At 36.0% G+C, this 17,091-nt stretch overlaps 1 protein-coding gene across 2 annotated transcripts in view; it reads left to right on the forward strand.

The window, feature by feature from the left end:
* Window positions 1-305: 305 nt before the first annotated feature.
* SORBS2 (sorbin and SH3 domain containing 2) overlaps window positions 306-17,091 on the forward strand; it is a 192,868-nt gene continuing 176,082 nt past the window's right edge. The window contains exon 1 of one of the 2 annotated variants that reach the window (XM_088057052.1): window positions 306-434. The gene's annotated coding sequence lies outside the window, so the exon portion shown is untranslated. Of the gene's footprint in view, window positions 435-493; window positions 664-17,091 lie in introns of those variants that run through there. The other variant, XM_088057051.1, reaches the window with a different exon arrangement.

The following is a 17,091-nucleotide window of genomic DNA, read 5'->3' on the forward strand; positions in this document are numbered from 1 at the left end:
ACCTTATTTAACTCTATCCTTTAGAGGTCTTTAATAACCTTAACATATCTGTCATTCCCATCTGTTTTAATTTAAGGCTGATTATGCTAACATGCTTTAAAACTGCAAACCACCTGACCATTCAATATTGTTTTAAGCAGATACAGCTTACAGTATTTTCAGAATATAAACACAAAGCTTGTTATTGTGAAGCAATTAATTTTATTAGGCTTGTCCTTGTTTAGTCTACATGCAAGCTTGGAAAGCTATAAACCTTTTTTGAGAAGCTTTACTTGGTTTGGAATTTCCCCTCCCCCAGGCGAGTTCTGCTAACCTGCTACTGTTCCTGTAACTGTCATTTTCCTGAATGTGTCTCCTGGGAAATAAATGAGCCCAGCTGAAGGTTAAGGTGTGAGCAGTGAGCTCAGCAGCAATCCTGTCAGATGGGCCAGGAGGTAAAGGTTTGATGCTTCCTAACAAGTAACAGATTTGATTGTGGTTCTTCACTGTGCGTGAATGCCGCATGTATGTCGTAAACGCCTTATGGGGTAGTAAAGGCTGCCATGCAGGACAGAGGAGAAAGGGCAACACTGGAAGGGTACAGGAATATGCTGTATTATTACCCTGCACACTATCTGGCAAGCAGGCTGCAACCTTTTTTTGCTGGAGTGTTCTCATTTCAAGGTATTCATATTTTCATTGTAATTGAATATTTCCTTCAAATAAGAAGTTTTATTGGGATTGCTGGACTGTTGATGCATTAGGTTAAAGGATGTATTGCAAGAAAGCACTTTTATAATGTAAGCTATCATTTTTTAAAGTGTTTAAGTTGTATGTATTACTAATTGATCTCCACTGAGTATTTTATATCTTGAAATTTAAAATAGGCTGCAAAAGTTGGCTAATTACAGAAGCCTTTTTCTGCTTCTATAACTTGGTTTTGTGTGTTGCTGTGAAATAAATGGTACTTAAATACATAATCAGAATTGAAGAGAAACTGCTGCTGGGGTGACAAGGCATATCTTATTGATGATCTCTATGAGTATATTTAAGGAATAGTGAAAGGAGACTGTAACTTGCAGACTAAGAACTGAATCAGACCATGGCTATGCAGTGGAAATGGAAGTTTGGTGGAAGTGGGTTGCTTGAAATATGCTCAATGATACCACTGGCTAGTGACATAAGTGCTGTCATAGTAATGGTGTTAAGAGTTATAATGAAAAGGCTGGTATTAGTATGTTGAATGCTTTTGTTGGTCCCAGGACGATTTAAAAGCCGAGTCAATAAGCTGAAGCTAAAGATGTAAAGAAATTTAATGGATCAGAAACTCTACAGGATGTTTTTTAACTCTGAGTGAATGTCATCTTTTGTCTTCTGTCTATAGCATCTATCTGTCAGCACAGATAGGTGTAGTGTATTGAATAAATACTTCTAAACTGAGGCTGGCATTCCTTGTTAGGATAGTTCTGTTGTTGCAATACTGGAAAGTAGCAACAATGTTATTTAACAATTTGTAATTTGTGTTTATTTACAAATAAAATGTGACATATGGTTAATTATGGTCAAGTCAGTCCATGTGTGCCATGTGTGGGTAGCATGTATAAGAGTAATACAGAAACTGATGGCATGTTCTGAAATCATAGGGACAAATCAGAGTTCTGATCTTTAACTTGCTAGGATTGCATCTTCAAAGCTCATTTATGTTTATATGCTGATATGAAATGCAGGAACAAATTGGTTAACTGATTGTGTCTCTAATTTTCTCAGCTTGAACAAGTTCATATTTTTACCAAAGCACTGGCACGTCTGAAGTTCAGTGGATGCAGGTTATATCTTCTGTTATTGGTCAAACACCTTATATGTGAAAAGCTCAGCAATCATTATGATAGATTCTCAGTTCCAGATGCCATAATTACTTTCAAAGGCTCCCAAATTAACAAAAACAAACTCTCTAATACAGCTGTACAGTTTCAGATAATGTGTTCTTAGATGAACTGCTAAACACAGGCAATTTTATTTATTTCCCTGTCAATACTCTGATCATACATTTTTGTTACCCTGCTTTACTTTAGCTGCCTATCCATTTCCTCATGTTTAAACTTTGTGCTTTGCACATACTTTGATTTGTGGATTCTCTGCAGAAAAAAACCCAAACAACAACAAAAAAACCCAACAACTTGTCATTACAGTAATTAAGGCATGAAGAGTTAGATATAGACAGGAATTCAAATAGCTTATATCTAAGAATTAGATTATCTAGGTAGTGAAACCTGGATGATCAATTCCTTTCCTTCAGACATCTTTAAGTGGAAAGAAGAAAAACAAAGGTCTCAGTGTTTTTCCAGCTGTTCTGGGGCAGTTTGGAGTATTTCTGTTTCATGTATATGAATATAACTATATATATGAGTGTATAAATATATATATATATATATATATATATTCAGATAACAGGAAAACTGGGCAAGTACTCAATGCTTTTTTTGTGCCAAATTAAAAAAAGTCATCAATGATTTACACCTCATAAAAGCGGTGCTTGGAGAAAAATTTCTTGGGGTTAAGTAACTTTGAACTGTATATTTATGTGAAAGAAAAGCATTTGCTTTAAATAAATTTTTAATATTTTTTTTAGTGTTCAACTTTTTCTAAGGATAATGTGCCTTTGGCACTGCGAAAGGGAAAACCTGATCTTAAATAAACATTAAGGTGTGCATGTGCGTGAAAACTGATTTCCTGGAGTGAATGGGGTAAGGGTGAAGATGAGTTCTTTAAAAGAACAAATGGGAGAAAATAAAAGTACCAGTACCACTTACAAAAGTTAATGCACTTAATTTTTGCAATTGTATTTATCTTCAAATGTTTTTCCTTTGCAAGGGGACAAGGTTCATGGGAAGTTAGTTCCAGAAAAGTTGCAAAGACTAACGGACTAGAGGTGACCTTAGGCACTAAGTTTTACTAGTTTTATTGGGGAGACTCCAAAGCAAAAGATTATTTTACAGCCATCTTACGAGTGTGTCTTTCTAGATACAGCTTCTTCAGCTCATAGGATGTTTCAGTGTCATGAATGGGCACCAAAAGGGACTCCATTTCCTATAGACCTACAAGAAGATACAGAACCATAATACTGCAGTCATAGATGGGGAGGAGCATGGGAATATCTTTATTAAATCCCTTATTAAGAGACTGCACTAGAAAAGAAAGTCAAGGCCGGTGTTCCTATTTCATCTGTAAATGCTAAAGATGTTTCTTTATAGTTCTAGTTAACTATACAATATTTGCAATACAAATTCAAGGTCCCTCTCTTAATGGCACATAAAAAATCATTCATGGAGGACCTTCAGGAGTTTCCATTAACAAATAATATAGTTAGACAAGATGGGTCTGTAAAATATGTGATGCCATGGATCTGTTATCCACACTGCACTTAGGGTGGAAATACTTCACAGGATCATGCTAGAACTAGCCCAGACTAAGTGAACCAAGATGGTGTATCTACCACAAAAAAACATGTAATTTGTGTTCTTGAGGGATATTTGTCAATATAGCTAATAAAAGATAAAATTCAGACTTCAGAGCACATCACACCCTAGGTAATCAGTTCTGTAAAGTTCGACTTTTTAGATTTCCATGTTTTTTACTTGTGTTGGCCTTTAAATTTATTATTTCTCATACCTTGATATATATACATCTAAACTGATGTATTAGAGATTAAAATCAGTTTATAATGTCAATTACTTAAACTCTACTTAAAACTAGAATATCACCTGAAAGAAGTACTAGAAAGTCACTGTGTAATCAAATTTTAAAAAGCTCATTAAGAATTACCAGATAGTTATTCTGTTCTCTTAATATTTACTGGATTTTAGCTGTTTGAGTAGGCAGCTATTGGACAGACCATTTCTATTAAATGCCTTTGTTGAGAATATACAGTCTTTAAGCAATTTAACTATTACTGGTTCGGAAGGAAAGGTCAATTTTTATATAGAGCAGTGAAGGATGAATTGGCATAATCATCAATGCCTCAGGGCTATCACAGAAATATGTTTCCTCAGATAAAGTAAAGCCAGACTTTTATAAAATTTACATTTTAATTTCTTTTGCTTGCTAGACTTAAAAACAGGCAGTGTTTTTTATAGACATATAGGCATTTTGTGTATACTTATTTGGATATTGAACACATGTTCACTTTCTGTAGAAATGTGTTTTCTTGCAAGCCTGATGGGTATGGCATACAAGATATGCCAAGCTGGTTTTATATAAAGGTAGTGCTTGCAACTGTGCTATAAAAGCTTGAAAACTGAGCCCTGTGTTTCTCAGCAACAAACATGGGGAAGAAGAGGTTTGAAGCCCTTGCCAGGAAGTCTGTGAAACACACCAAATACTTCATAAAACTATCTGAATAATATTTATATAGACTTAGAGTTCTAGTGCTTCAGGGAGTCCTTTCATAAAATCCTGTTTGCATTTGGCGGCAGTGACACCATAGTGCTGTAGGCATCAAAAGAGCATTTAAATATCAAGGAATTAATCTTCAATATTAGTTTCTAGAATAACTACTAGGAATAATGTAGAAATGTTACTATCACTGTACAGATGAAAACTTAGGTGCATCATGACAATTTAGATGTAATAATCTGAAACCCAGAAAAACAAAATTGCTTTAGTAATCTATGCAATTGCTGTGTTCTACTTGAGGTAAAACTACGAGTAATCTTGCCAGTATGGGTCAGAAATTTATCTGTGTCAAGGGATTTTAAAAATATTTCTTAATTGTTGGATCACTTTCCTCTGTTGGAGTAGTTAGGTAAAAGTGTATTTGGGAAGACCAGTGAATGAATGGTGTTCCTGATGAATAGCACAGCAGTGCTTTCAATTTTCCCGTGTGAAAATTGATGAGTTTATTCTGAGCTATAAGTGATCTTGAGAATGACTCAAGTGTGAAATGAGGTGCTGCCATAACCTGGTGAAAAAGAAAACTGCTGCTTTTACTGGACTTCAATGACTGAGGGGGAAGGTGTGGTGGGGAAGAGGGTGTGTAGTGCCTCTATATACACCTCACTGCTCTGCAACAAGACAATTCTTGCCAATCTCCACTAAAATGAGGAAATGTCATTTGAATTAGCTTGCTTTTTTAGCTCACTCTCTTGAAACAACTGAAGTGTGTTTCACTGAAGTAGCCACGATCCTTGCAGTATTGCTGAGAGGAGGTAAAACAGACTGAACCTATACCATATAATTATAATATTTTTTATAGTTCATTTCCCATAAAATGAATATAATCACATCTTGTCAAATTAATGGAAAATGCTTTTATGAATTACAAATTCATTAGAAATGCTTTTTTAATAACCAGGTTTTTTATTGTTTCTATTTCCCCAGAAGACATTGTTTATTTTTCATTTCTCCAGAAGACATTTTTTCCTTATGGTATGTTCAAAAATAGAAAAATTGTTTGTGTCTGAGGGCTACTACTTACCAGTTGTTGTGAAATACAGGCTGACAAAATTAAGAAGCAATGTCCTGTCTTCTCAGCCATATTGTTGCATATAACGACATTGGAGTGATGCAGTGTGGCATTCATAAATTTGGAGATCATACATATGCATCTTATGTAGAGTGCCATAGAAGCATGCAGGCTGTGCACAGGCACTAGAATTTTAAGTTCTTGCCCTTTCATAATGTCAGCATGGCTTTTGTTATAGAGTGTTTTGGCACTTGTAGATTTTGTTTGATGCATTCAGAATAATGATTGCATATCTTCCGTGAAGAATTTGGCTGAGATGCTAGATCAGAAAATAAAGGAAGTAGAATATACTTTGTAGATGTACTATGATTTAACTAGAATTTGCTATTTTTTCTAACAAAATATAATTTAAAACAAATTTATATGGCTGTAGTGCTCAGTTTTTCTGATGGAAGAAGAAATGTATGTTAGCCAGTTACCCTAAACTACCTACTTGGCCATCCTGTGAGATCACATTAGATGACAGGTTTAATTAGAATAATGCTGAAGAAGAACAGAGAGCTCACTTCCACCTTCACCACAGAATTTTGGACCTAAAACCATTTAGGATTAAAATTTTACAATGGCCTTTGTTACTTAGAACTGAACACCCTAGTCTTTGCTCTAATGCCATTATATTTAGTGCTCTGTACTTGGTTTTAATTCACAGTGTATAAAGGAGAATTTGAGGCCATAGAACTATATAGTTTTACTTAAAATAGATAACTATTGTATCCTGCAAATGAGTTGATGTAAACACATCCTAAATGTCCTGTAAAACTGATTAGGTTTCCAATTAGCTGTTGCTCTGAGATCTTTTGAACATCCAAAAATTTTACACTTGCCTTTTTAAACTAGAGTAGTTGTAACTCCTTTAATTTTCTATGGTATTTTACCTTAAAAGACTCAACAGAAATAATATTCTGCAGTTTCCCATTAAATGAGAAAGATCATCTTGGAAAGCTGAGGCTGAAAAAAATTTGCTGCTTTCAATTCATTGTGAATTGATGGATTCAGGTTACTTTAAGTAGCTATGTAATATGTTGTAAAGGTGGAGAGCTAATGAATACACAGAATAGGAGATACTGTGTGCTGAAGTAAACTGATATTCTTGAGCTTCTATTAAACTATTCCCCTGAACAGACCTGAGCTAACATCCGAAATTGTGGGAACTGGCTTGCATTCAGGATTCTGTTTTGGTCTATTCATATTTTGTGAAAAGGGGTGGATTGGGAGAAACTCTTTTATATGCAGTGTAATGTTTAGTCAGAAGGTATGAAAACATGAATAAAGATTTTCTGAATTGAGATGATTGAGTGAAAATACTCATGCCTTTGAGACTGGTGGTCACAAGCTTCTTCTAGCCTTACATTAGCATTCAGATGCACTCAGAGAACAGACTTAGCTTCACGCAATCTAACACAGAACTAGAAGCACTTAAACAGCATTTAGCTGCATTTGTGCTAGACCAATGAGTCTTATTGACATCCTTACACTGTGTCCAGTCCCAGAACACCTGACCTCTGAGAACCACTTTATTATGCTCTGGGTATTTCTAATGATATTTTTCTGCATGGCCCTTTTTAATGCAGCATTCTTAAGACAAGACATGAAGTTATTTCAATCCAGAGAATAATTCACTTACAGTAAGTCAAATGACATCCTGGCCTGTATCATCAATAGAGTGGCCAACAGAATTACAAAAGGGATCTTTAATGATTCTGTATTCCAATTGTACTGACTTTTTTCCATGTATAACTACATATAGAAATACAGTTGTTATTGTAGCCTGCTGAATTTTTCAAAATGGTGTCCCATAGGTGAAGAGTTGCAGCACAGTAATATCTCTTTAAGCACGGTCTCTGTGCAGAGAGCTTGATAGAAACACAATATCAGTTATATATCAAAGTCATAGAAATTAATTCAAACACTACATAGTTTGGCCTCACTATTAGGCTATTCATGGAGCTGGATGAGCAAGATACTTTCCATGGAAATAACTACTTTTCGGGATTCAGGTTATAATAAATACTCTTCAGGATTCACATATGTAATAGCTCTGTAGTTTTTAAAATCTTTAAATACCTAGTGTCTACTCCTGGCCTGCTGAAGTTGTACATAGAAAGTTTAGTTATACACAATTTCAGCATTTAGTATAGGCATCCAGACAGGTGAGCCAGGAGTTCTGTATGTCACTCCATGATTAAAATAAGTCAGAAGCACTGCAGAAACAGTCATATCAATATCAGTTCAGTTTGAGTATCATATTCCTGAGCTGTAAAAAAAGATGTGTGTGAATATTTTTCAGTCAGCCTATATAATCTGAAATAGTGTCACAAACGCAGATGTGGAGTTGCTTTAGTCAGAGATCTGCCTGAAAAGCAGGAAGGGCTTAAAGATTGCATTCAGACTAAACAGCACTTTGAAATGTACTTTATGCAGAGCACTACATGTGCCATCTGAGCAGCTAAACTTGCATGGTAATGCACGGACTGACATACACTGGTGATGCCACCATTATACAAGAGTACTGTGAACTGGACTGGAAGAGAAGGTTCTTCATGTGTGACACTGAGCCCATGAAGGACTCTCTGCACCTGCTGCTCTAGCCACTATTCAAGTCTGCAGAACCTAGCTCCCTTCCTGGAATTTAAATGTGTAGACACCTGAGAAAATCCTGCCTGCCTGACATGCTTCTTAAAAGGACAGAACTTGCAGAGGCCTGTAGGCAGCCTGCCCAACTGTGGTACTTGTCTTTGTTGTTATTTGAAATAGCTTGGTAGTCTTCAAAATGCATGTCTGCTTAAATCTGACATTTATGTCCTTAATAGAACACAGGGAAACTGCAGAAGATGGTTAGTATGCCCATCTGTTCCAGAAGCATGGCAGGGCTTCAAGACAGTTTTAGCTTAATATGCTGCCTAGGATGTGTATTGAAGGGTTAAAGATATCGAGTATCCCTTTCTCAAATAGGAGGATCTCTTAGAAAACAGGTGAATAACTGTGGAGATACTAGTTTTGAGTTAATCTTCTGCTTTTCTCTAAGATCCAATATTAATCAGGTCAAACCCAACTATTTTCCTCCTACTTAGAGTGGGAAATTGAGGTTTACTTGCTGATGACTACTAGAAGTAGTCATTGTAGCTGACTAATAGTCTTTAAATTTGGAGCATGACCAACTTCTAAATACTTTAGGAAGTGAGCCATTTTTTCATGAAAAGAAAGCTTTATAAATGATGTTTCAAAGCCTACTTGTATGAATTCATTGAAATTATTTAAACCAACAGGTAAAACTATGTATGTGTAAAAACAAAGAGTATAATGCTCAGTCTGCTGTCTCAAGCAGATCTTTGTTTACATGTGATAGATTTTTTTATGAGTCAGATTTCTCTGCAAGGGTGAAATCTTCAGAACTCTTTGGATAGAGAAGTTGAGGCATTGCTTTTTTGCTCTCACTCTATCAACATCACTATAATTCAGAAATTAGCTCTAAAAGTGCTTTTGTCAGGAAGTTTTTATTAGAATTTATTTTTTGTTATTATTTATTAGAATTTTTAATTTGAATTAGGATATCACTGTAGGAAAGCTGTATTTACCATGAGATTCATTGGTGTGAGTCATATGTTAGGAATATTGACTATTTTGTAATTCCATATGTAATAACACCTGGCAAATCTGTTCAGTAGCTTTTTCTTAGCTTAATTCCAGCAATACTAATTATCTGCACATTGCAGCAACCACCTGTTTCCAGGTTTTTGAATAATATGACTGTACTCATTTAAGTGCAGTATCACACCTCAGTACCAAAATACAGCACACCCTAATTTCTTCTATAATTAAGTCTTACCTAAGCTTTAACATTTAAAACAGAAGTGGCATCCTACAGTTGTTTATCTTCACAGCACAAAGGAATAGAACATATGTTGATATAAGTTACAATACTGTAAATCATTACAGAATTTCAACATCAGGTGTGTCACCAAGAAAGCTGTGATTTATAAGTCAGTCTACACTAGTTTTTCTACTTTTCTATTTCAAGGACATGTGTACCTTCGTAATTACATGCAAAAGATGAATCTAGTGGAAGCTAACTCAGAATTCTTCAGCACTAATTAGGAGGAATAGGCTTTAAAGAAAGCTGGGATCAATGGCATCATGAGATTTATTTCCCCTGGGTGCAGTCTCCCAAATGGCTACTTGATTGTGATGATGATCCTGAAAACGCCCTACTTGAAAAATGTATCTATTAAAGACAGAGTGAGTTTTAATGTTATTAGTAACTTATTTCAGGATCAAGATTGTGTCAGGATTGTGATCATTGTGACATTGATGGTAATGAAAATACAGCAGAATCTGTGAAAACAAATAGAGACAGTGGCAGCCACCTGTATGGCCTTTCCCCCCTCAGTAAATTTTCGTGCAGTGATTTTTCAATATAAGGTAAATTCCTAGTGAAAAGTGAGGAACTTGTCATTTTAGCACAAGTTGTCAGGCAAAAGTTGAAAGGCTGCTCCCCAGTTCAAACGTTTCCTAATTAGTTGAAATGTTCCCCATTTTTCCAGTATTAACAAAACCCAGAGCACAGTCTGGGGAAGCTGAGAACAAGGAACTGAGAAAGAGAGGGAAGGGGCCTTATTTTATTGTATAACTTTCAATCTTTCAACGAATTTATGATTTCTTGTCTGTCTTACATAGCAATGAGTGAACTGGGATCTATAAGTATTTGTAAAATAAAATGTCTCATCAATAGTACATTATTTCAGGTATTAACTGATAATTATAACCAAGCTGGTGTCCTTCTCTTGAATCTTCAAATTTATCACCAACCTCAATCTCATGTTTTCTGTTGCTTTTTAATATTTTCATTACTGCGTTCCATCTTTGCTGTCTTCTGTGACCTTGTTCATCCTTGGATGATCTGAATGTTTATGACCCTATCTTGCTTAACAGGGAGCATGCCCTTTATGTCTGCCAGTTTTCTTTGACCTCATCTCAGTAATGTCTAAAATATTTTTCTGCTGTATTTTTGCACAGCTCTAATAAAGTGGCTGAAATTGGTTCTGCTGTTGCTAACTCATCTGTAGCTTTTTGTTCGTGCATCAGTGTGCCTTTAGGAGAAAAGTGACTTACCTTTCCTGAAATGAAACTTCTTTGCTTATTATCTGATTGTCCTAAGCTTGATAGAGACCTGTAAAGTATTTCAAGTAGTCTCAGTTCGAAACAAAGGGCTACATTTACATTGCCCTCAAAAAGGACAATTTTTTTTTTTAATACTTTATATGAGTGAAAACAAAGCTTTTCTTTCCCAAAAGAACAATGAACTGTATTGGGACTCACAAAATGGGATAAGAAGAATCCCTAAAGAGTGATAAACTAGAAGCTCTAAAAGGAAAGCTCACAAGTTACCAGGTTCTCAGCTATGTGTGGTTAGGACCTTAAAGGTTCATCTGGAACCTTTTCTTCTAGATGAGTAGAATGCAATCTCTCATGCTGTCTGGAGTGACTGGAAATCTGCATTCCACAGCTGCTGGTAAGGACATAAGCAGATTTCTTTGATCTGAGAAAGTTCATCAAAATCAAAATATTATTGCCAAATATTAAGGTATCTATTTTTTGAGTAAGAAACTATGTTGCAAAATTTGAGCCACTCTGGTTTCATAAAACCTGTTATAAACTGTTATTTGAAGGGATCCTTGGGTGGCAGTGTGTTGTATTTATGTACTGGCATTTTCATTTCTGTGAGTTTGTATGCTGCTTTATGTAGTACTTATTCTGTAAAGCTTAGTCCTGAATTGGATAGCTGTTGGACAGCTGCTAGTTACCCATCTTTATAAACTGGTTCACCACTGGCATAACAGTGGACTTAAACCATGTATTTTTCCCATGACCTCTTTATCGTATGTCTCCTACTATTACTAACATTTTATAATTTGTCCAGAATTTAATTTCATGTTGATAATCATGTCAATTTTTTAATGTAACTCCATTTGCTTCTTTGCAAAAAATCAACTTATGACTTTCTACTGAAATTTTGACTACTTATTCAAATGAGTTTCATTTCAGCACAGCTGGATGCATCTGAAATTAGAACTCAGTTGTATGTTGAAAAAAGATTTAATGTTTCCCCTGTGTTGCTCTAGGAACTGAGGTCTGTTATTTATAAGGTATTGACGGCTTTACAGATGAAATGAAGTCTCACTATAAGAAGGTATTTCTGCCTGCATTATCCCATGTCTTCATTTATTATCCTTGAATAGAAATGTAATATATGCTTATATTATGGTTACATTCTAGATTATGAAGGCTACCTAACAGGTAAGAGTTCATAGCATGTAAAAGGCAGGCTTTACAGTCAAAATGGTCTAAACCAAAGCAATTGTTAGAGCAACTAGTCCACTTGATTTTTCTGTGTGTGTGTACTTGGGACTTTTTTTTTGCTTGTTTGTTTTGTGGTTGGGTTTTTTTATCTTGGAGGTTTTGGGGTTGGTTTGTTTGTTTGTTTAGTTTTTTTGCTTTTTTAGTCTCCTCCAGCACCACCATGTGATCATTATATTTAATGGTGTAGGTAAGCTTCTGGGGACACTTAACTGAAGCTCTTGCATTGATGGAAAAATTCAGTGCTTTTTGTAGAACCTTTGAAAACGCTTTTATGAAAACATGGATTTCTTTTCTTTTTTTTCATTAATGAAAATGAAATATTCACAATTAGAAAAGTTTTGACATAGATTTTTACATCTCTGTTACTGTAGAATTCAGAGTTATCCAGAGTAGAAACAGAAGAACCTTTCAATACTTGTGGGTTTAGAGCACAATTACTTTAACCTGAAGTGTGAAGCTGAAAGGACAATTTTCCAGCTTCAGTTTAATTGTTTGTTTCCTTCATATGCACTAAACTTGGCAGCAGTTCCTATAATCAGTGTGTCAAAGTATGTTCTTGGCTATGTTGACCCAGCTGTGTGCTGTTACAGGTTATGTGGAAATTGGAAGGGAGAAAATAATCATATCAACTTGCTTATGGAAACAGTTCATTTCAAGCAAGATGACTAAATTGCAAATGCACAATTCATTGCAAAGTAGATCACAGTTCCCAGTACGGGTATAAGGAACAGCCTTTAAAAAAGGGAAACTGCTGCTGAGGGGCAGAGGTGTTCTCTGTTACTACCACTGCCAATTGCCTGAATTTTTCTTCTGAGCAATTAGCTGTTTGTGAAGCATATGGTAAGTGGTTTATTTTCAATATGCTTGAGGAATTGTTTTGCTTAATGAATGAACAAAAAGCTCTGCTCATTTAGGAGTAGTGATTTGGTTAATGAAAGTAACTCCTAAATAAAAACATGTTGAGGAAGCAGTTACACCAATCTAGGCCTGTTCACCAAGTGTTGCTGTATGGAATTGCTACAAAGAGCTTTTGGGAGTCTGGGAGCAAGAAAGGATCACCAAGGCTAGCAAGAAAAATTGCCAGGAAGGCAAGAAGTTTCGTGTAGAACACTGACTGATTGATCAGACTGGCAGTTTGATGCATTTGCCCTTCCTGTGTTTGAACACTACACCAAGTGAGGAGAGATCTATAAAACAGCTCTGTGACATGGTAGTAGGGTTCCTTCATATTCTAATTCAATAGTGAGGAAACATTCCTGTAGCATCTCTAAGTAACTTTACAGTAATTCTTGTGTTAATTTTTATTCTCATGCAGTGAAGTCTGAAAGTCACAGGTCTGACTTAAAAACCCAAGAAAGTGTGTCCTGAGAGGAATCTTAGTCATAGTAGCTTTGTTCTAAGAGTGAAAGTAATCCATCAGGACTTCCTTCTCTGTATTTTCTACAGCTTTAAGAAAAAACAATGGATCACAGAGAAATTTAACAGCAAAACAGAACTACAAAATGTATATTGTCTCTACCCAGCAGCACCATGAATACTGCCATCCTTCCTTTGCCTTTACCTTTCCCATTTCTGGATGGGATAAACACACAAATCACTATTGTTTAGGTTGGTCTGGTGCAGAATGAGGTGCAGGAAAAGCATCCTGCAATCTTTAGTAGCTGGAGGTTTTTTACAAAACATTGGGGTTTTTGGGTGGGGTTTTTTGTTTTATTTTGTTCTGTTTAGGTGGGGTATTTTTTAGTCCAGAAGGTAAATATAGAGTATAATTACAGAATGGCTGGCATTGAAAGGGGTATCTAGAGATCTTCTGGTACAACTTTCCTGCTGTCTGAGCACATACAGCTAATGCAAGTTGCCCAGGACTTTGTTATGATGGGTTTCAAATATTTCCATGACTGAAGTCTCCAAGATCTTCCTAGGCAGCCTGTGCCAGTACCTGATTACTTCTAGAATGAAGAGTGGAGTTCTTGTCTTATGTTCAAATTGAATTCCCTGTGTTTCAGTTTATTCCCTTCGTCTCTTGCCCTATTCCTTGACACTGTTGAGAACAGCCTGGCTCAGTGTTTGGTTTTACCCCACTGGGGACATATGAGATCCCAAACATGAATCTTCTCTCCAGGTTGAGTGGTCCCAGCTCACACTCATATGAAAAATGCTTCAGTTCCTTAATCATTTTCCTGGCCCTTTACAGGGCTTCTTCTAGTAAATGAAGAGCTTCTATGTCAATGAGGGACCCAGGACTGGACACAGGATTTCAGATGTGGCCTGACTAGTGCTGAGGGGAAGGTTCCCCTCCCTTAGCTTATTGACAGTGCTCTTTCAGCTGCAGACAAGGATACCGTTAACCTGATTTGCAAAGATGACTTGCTGTTTTGTGTTCATCATGTTCTCCACAAGGATCACAAGGCAGTTCTCTGCAGAGCTGCTTTCCAGCTGGTCAGCTCCCTGTGTGTACCAGCACAAGAAGATAGTCCTCCTCAAGCACAGGACCTTACTTTTGCTTAATAGTAGGGGAGGGATAGAAAATAAGAAATGTCTGTCAAATGAAATTAAAGGCTGAAAAATCAATGTTACAAACCAGTAATTTGCAAAACATATTTACCTTAAAACACATAAAAATCAACAGCATTGGGCTATCAGCTCTGCGAACAGTGGGAATTTTTTTATATAATCTGTTGATTTTACCATCCACTTACCTGCTAGCCTACCTTGAAGACACAGAAGTTGTGCTATGAGGAAGCTTATGAGATATTCTTACCATGGGTATTTTACAGCCCTTTGGTCACCCATATATACCTTTCCTTTACAGAACTGAAACCCCTATTTGTATCCTTGAGTGGGACCAGATGACATCCAGCAGTACCTTCCAGAATTTTACCTGGAGTTTTTTTGGTAGTTCTTTCATTGCTGCATTGAGGGACACAAAAAATGCTGGTGAAAAAAATCCCCTATAATTCTCTGCATGGAAAAGCAGGCATGCAATAACCAGACAGCCTGAACAATACTTTCAGCTGATTATTATTGAGTAATTTGGGAAGGCTGTGAGAGTAACAAGGATGTTAAAATAGAAGATGTAGTAAATGTTGGATTAGACAGGCAGATAAGGACTGATGTCCAGTGTGCAAAATGTTCAGGACTGTATCTTATGACATAGTTCAGTGGAGTTTTGTACTAGATTCTCCTAGAGCATTTGGCTTAAAAGTTGTCCTTCAAGCAAAACTTTCAAGATGAATTTGAATACTGCTCCCACAGACAAAAATACAGAATACTTTGGTCTTGGGTTTTTTTTGATACTGAAGACTTCTGCTCCACTTCAGTTAGTTGTCCTGAGTGTTTTCTGTGTGAGATGGAAGACAGTGCACTTTTTCAGGCTCAGAAAATATCACTGTTTTGTAAAGACTTAAGGAGTTCTGCTTACTCTCTATGTTGAGTTTTGTTTATTTGCATATATGTTGAGAGCTAGAAAGAATATAACACTAGTACTGAAGAGAAACCCTTTGCAGAATGGGAAATCTATCTGTGTTCAATCAAGCTCAAAAACTGGGAAAATTCCCAGCAGTAATTTCATTTAAGTTTTTAATTGTAGTCGTTTCCATTTTTGCTTGTTGCACATTGACTTTTTCAATGCAAACAAATGAACTTTTCAACTCCTACATATAAGGAAAAATCTAATGATGTATATCTAGGTACCACTGCTCATGTTGCTATTTGTCCATCAGCATGTTTTTAGCAAGAAAATAGAGCAAAGCACTCAACATTCTACTTTACATACAAGAAATTGTTAAAAGTAAGTGGCTATTAATGTAAATGAAATAATTGAGGAATTACAAATTGTTCTTGTTTCAAAATAAGGCTCTCAGATTTTATCCAAGCAGGTATTCAAATTTTTTACATGCAAATATTGCATTAAATCTGTCACTGTATAGATGTGGGCTGAACACCATTACTATTGCACTGCATTCCTACTGTGCTTCTAGTTTCCCTAGTTGTGTTTAAGCTTATTGTGGTGGTTTTTAATTGGAAAAGACAGTTTTACCAAGCCCAAGTATTTCTGAGAAATATGGGTCCACAAGATGCAAAGGGAGGACTCTTGTCTTATCATCAAAACATTCAGGAGACAAGATGATTTCACCCAAATATTGCCACCACTGTGCATGTAGCTCAGTGTTGTATGTCTCAGTTTAAATGTAGGTTTAAATAAGTCCATTCTACCACCCTGACATGGGGAAACGTGTGTAGTCTTTTTGAGAACAGTGTCATATTAAATTATGTTTGTTTGGGGTGTATTCCAGAAGCCATTCTGTAAAAACAGTTCTTGAATTTTAAAGCTCATGAGATGCAATGAGAAGGAAATGAAAATTACCCCTAAAAAACTTGTAGCAACTGAGTTTCCCTGAAATGTGCTCTCAAGGCTTATTATTCAAAAGAGAGAAGATCTTAGATAATTCACTTTTTTGCTTTATGCAAAGTACACTCGTGTTTCTAAGCAGACCTTGTGTTGATGGTATATTAAAGAACTAGTAATATTAACAAATTCTGACAACTGGTGGTTAACAGTATAAATGTGTTTTCTTTTGCACCACAATGCTATGGTCACTTAAACTGCAGTATAAAATTCTGGAGTTCAGCACTTTGAACATTCAGTAAGTAACTTAAAATTTATTATAAGCAGCATTATAAAGAAATGTATCCTTCTTTCAACTAGAATTACTTCATAGCATCATCTGAAATTGCTATTCCACAGCTAAAAAATCTGCTGGTTTTCTGCAATATTGCCTTCTGCAGGAAAATATTTCAGCTACTCTGGACTTGGAACCTTTCAGTTAACTCTGTGCTGTAATGTCATAATTATTCAGGTCAGACTAATGTGTTCCCTTTACAAGGAATTTATAGCAAGGAATTAGTACGGAAGATTTAGATAACCTTCATTGGCTGATGAAAAATATAAATGTAGGAAATGTGAAGGTGTAGATCCTGCCCTGGAAGGGTAGGGCAGGAGGCTTTACTAGCCAAAAATTTACCTAAATGTCAAGTGGATTGAGGAAAGTGTCTGGAAGATTATATAGTGCAATACTATTGTATTTTACTGCAGTCTTCAAACTGAGGATCTCTGGCTGATTAATAAACACTGAGCCCATTCTAAACTGGGAGAAAGTATTTTAAAAGGACATTTTATGGAGAGAAATTTGGGATGTTGTTGCTGTCTTGATCCAAAATACGTCCCCTTTCAC

This window comes from Pseudopodoces humilis, chromosome 6 (assembly GCF_049639895.1).
Source record: "Pseudopodoces humilis isolate 2021_Gansu_Grassland_sample_001 chromosome 6, ASM4963989v1, whole genome shotgun sequence".
Lineage (NCBI taxonomy): Eukaryota > Metazoa > Chordata > Aves > Passeriformes > Paridae > Pseudopodoces > Pseudopodoces humilis.